Raw genomic sequence first — 4,265 nt, forward strand, 5'->3', positions numbered from 1 at the left:
GTGAAGTAATGTTTCCCAGGGGCTGAAGGAGGGATGAGTAGGGAAGTGACTACTAATGACTTTAGTGTTTACTTTGGAAAGATAAGAAATGTTAGTACCAGATAGAAATGATAATAGCACAGCATTGTGACTGCACTATGCACCATGGAATAAAAACTTCAAAATGGTTTTATAATGTACATATTTTCTAAGAATGAAAATGCTAATGCTTCACTTCCTCTCTCCTCCCAGCCACAGACAGAATCAAAAGTGGGTAGAGCAAGCAATACATAGGCTGGAGAACAGAGGGCTGGGAAAGAAGAAAGAAAACAAAAGACAAAATGGAACTTGCAAAAAATGATATATGAAATAGCAAAAAAGTGGCAATTAATTAAATACAGGAAAATTGTTCGCTGAGATTAGCCAAGAATGGCCCTCCACCTGGTGCAGTGACTAAAGGGAATTACTGTTGTTTACCAGAAGGACTCTGGCATCTGGAGACATTATTACTAACCGTCTGCCCCAGAGCTTGAGTACACACACACACACACACACACACACACACACACACACACCATTAATATCCCCTAAGGTATATTAAAGGCTCCCTTTAAGCCATGTATCTGTATTTTAAAACTGAACACAATTGTTACATGACTCTCAGAGAAAAAAAGAAAGAAAATCTTGGTAAGTCTCTGCAATATATACTTAGAATTTAGATTCTCAGAAATTGAGAGATTTAGAATATTCATGTAACTTTTGAAAAATAAAAGTATAATTAGAAAAGAGTAAATAAGCAAGAAACATCTATTCATGGGAAAAATTCTTAAATATATAATACCAGAGCAGTGAACATGATGCCATGTATTAATGCTGTAGGGCAAAATTAAGGGGAAATACATTGGAAAGAAAATTTATTGCCATCTACAATATTTCAAACATATATAATTTCACTTATTCAACTCAATAATAGACACTACTGTGCATTACCTATATGAAACAGAAACCCAGGGCATCATATAACATGCCTACACTCCGTAATCTGAGAGCAGAACAGGATCTAATCCTGTGTCATAATCTAATATCACTAAATGTTCTGTAATTTTACTTAGTTTTCCTATATTTGCTTTTTTGAGGCATATACAAAGAAAAGAGCCATAATAGTTAGAGGACAGAGCAATACATTTTAACTCTATATTGACTTCACAATACTTTGACATAGGAAAGGACTCAATATAAGTATTAGCTGTTTGGCTTCTCTTCATTCTTCATATTTCAGGGTAAGTTAAATTCAAAGCTGGTTTTAGAATTTACAGTTAAGTACAAGCTTAGAAGATGAAGCATAAGGTCAAAAAGCTCAGATACAGCAGCAACAAGTACTTTGGGAAATAAGTTTGTAAACATGTAATAAAGAACTTTTATTTGTACAAAAAGAGTGCAGCTCTTTAGTGTTCTGGGCCTCCAGGAGGTAATCTCCATGAATTTGTTCAAGTGAGGACTTGAAATGACATGCTAACTGTAGGGTGCAGCCAGGCCATAGAATCAAAATAGGTTGTATGAACTTCTTAAAGAATTAATTAAAAACTGATGCTTAAAGAAAACTAACCAAGAGCATGAACTTGTTTGGAGATTTGATCAAGTGGCATCAGTCAACATGAAAAGTAGCAAATATAATGCTATATTGGCCATGAAGTAAGCAAAAAGTCATGCTTATGTAATTAGACCATAATGAAAATGTCCAGGTGATCTTCCCTAGATGGTAATATGCTCTATGTACATTGCCATACAATGTCAAGAGGATAGTGCATCACAACTCCATGAGAGGACAGTGGGTACCTCACATTTGCAAACCTCACAGGTTTTCCTAGGCATATCTTTCTGGGTCTAATTGTAATCAGCATCCTTTTCCAGTAAGAAGCTGTCTGAATGAACATAATAGCTTTGAATGATTTTTATGAGTCCCTCTAGTAAGTTCTTGTGATGAGGATAGTTTGGGAGACCTGAGACTGAAGATGTCAGAAGTGACTGTAGACATGAGATCTGTTTCCTAAAACTCACACTTTAGCTTCAGGCTGATGATCAAATTTGATGCTACATATTTGCAACTAGAAGTCAGCAGGCTCCCATAAGGCAGTTTCAGATGGGGAAGATGCTTCATGGGTCACCAGTTCCTTATGCTAACCCATCTTCAATTCTTACTTGAGGCTATCTTTCTTTTAAAGACCCAGATCCTATGAGATATGGTGTCTGCTTTTAGACTCCCAATTCAGTTCCACTGTCTTTTTCTACTTTTTAATTTATTCACTTTTGGGCCACAAAACACTGTTATAATTATCATGGTTTTGTAAAAGCTTCAAATTATAGTAGCTTAAATTATGCAGATTTTTTTCCTTTAAGGAAATTTTGTATAAATTATTCTTCCTCAGACCCATTTCTTCCTCTCTCTCTTTGTACTGCTTCTACTAACAAATTTACAAAGACAGATCTAGACTATGTCGCATGATTAATTTCAACTTGTTTTGAAATCTTGACACTTCTGTTTATTAACATGGGAAATACTGAGACGTGGTTTAACTTTCTAAAACATCTTCTTCTCCATAAAACCAGATACAGTAAAAATTCAGCAAATTATAACTGTATGAAACAGCTAAATAATAATGATAGATGAAATGTTTTTCAACAATAGACACCAAACTAATGATATCTATTGTAGTACTATTTATGTAATGTATCTATTGTAGTATCAGTTTTATTATATCCTTCTCATATCTAGCTCTTGAAAAGAGGGGAGTTCACATTCTTTCTTACTCTAAATACTAATTTTAAGAACTGTGTAGCTCACATCTGACATCTCAGCTTCTCACACTTTTGGTGTAGGTGAGCAGTGCTACTAGGATTATTTATACAAAACTGAAGAATGGGGGAAAACTCAAAGGCCTTAGGAGAAATGTATTTTTAATATCAACACATTGTTTGAAGACTCTTTAAATTTTTGTAGCTCTCTATTAAGCCTGGATGAACTGTTCCATGGAAACTGACAACTTTTAAACCATGCCCAGCTTCAGCCTGCAAAAGAATGCCCTTGCCCAATGTCACTGAGGCCCACCCTCCCTTCCTGTTGCTGGGGATTCCAGGACTGGAAGCTGCACAGTTCTGGCTGGGCTTTCCATTCTGTGTTGTGTATCTGATCGCTCTTGTTGGAAACTTTATCATTCTGTTTGTCATATGGACTGACAGGAGCCTTCACCAACCCATGTTCTACTTTCTGGCTATGCTGTCTATGATTGACCTAAGTCTCTCTACTGCTACCATCCCTAAGATGTTGGGCATCTTCTGGTTCGGCCTCCAGGAGCTGTGCTTTGGATGTTGTGTTGCTCAAGTCTTTTTCATCCATTTCTTCACAGTCATGGAGAGCATCATACTCCTTGCTATGGGCTTTGATCGTTATGTGGCTATTTGCAACCCTCTCAGGTACACCATGATCCTCACCAACAGAGTCATCGTTGTGATTGCTGTGGTTGTGGTTATAAGAAGCCTATGCATGATTGTTCCCATCATTTTTCTCCTCCTGAGACTGCCTTACTGTGGACACAGAATCATCCCACATACCTACTGTGAGCACATGGGTGTGGCACGACTGGCCTGTGCCAGCATCAGAGCCAATGTCTATTATGGTCTTGGGAATATTTCCATTTTGTTTCTGGATGTGCTTCTTATTATAGTTTCCTATTCTAAGATCTTATATGCCGTTTTCCACCTCCCTTCTCAAGATGCTCGTCTGAAGGCTCTTAATACTTGTAGCTCCATATCTGTGTCATCTTAGCCTTCTTTGGTCCAGCTCTTTTCTCCTTCCTCACTCATCGCTTTGGTCATAACATCCCTCAGTATATTCATATCCTCCTGGCCAATCTCTATGTAGTCATCCCTCCTGCCCTCAACCCAGTCATTTATGGGATCAGGACCAAGCAGATCCAACAGCGAGTAAAGATTCTTTTGGCTAAAAAAATGAGTGAGAGGTAATTTGTTCAAGTAATGGGAGGATAAGGTCTAAAAGAGCTTGAATTAATAATAAAAAGTAATAATTTTACTAAAATTGAACATCAGCATCTCACTGTGTAGCCCAGACTGACTGCCATCCTGAAATCTTTATGTCTCAGCTTCCTTAGTGACTGGTATACTACAGATATATATTATAATACATATTATATATAGTATATAGATTTATATAGATCTAAATATTATACATATCATATCATGATGTATCCTCTACTGAAACCTGGTAGAAT

At 36.9% G+C, this 4,265-nt stretch overlaps 1 pseudogene; it reads left to right on the top strand.

The window, feature by feature from the left end:
* Positions 1 to 3,030: 3,030 nt before the first annotated feature.
* LOC114689191 lies at positions 3,031 to 3,999 on the top strand (annotated as a pseudogene).
* Positions 4,000 to 4,265: the final 266 nt, after the last annotated feature.

The sequence above is a fragment of the Peromyscus leucopus genome, unplaced genomic scaffold, assembly GCF_004664715.2.
Source record: "Peromyscus leucopus breed LL Stock unplaced genomic scaffold, UCI_PerLeu_2.1 scaffold_1558, whole genome shotgun sequence".
Lineage (NCBI taxonomy): Eukaryota > Metazoa > Chordata > Mammalia > Rodentia > Cricetidae > Peromyscus > Peromyscus leucopus.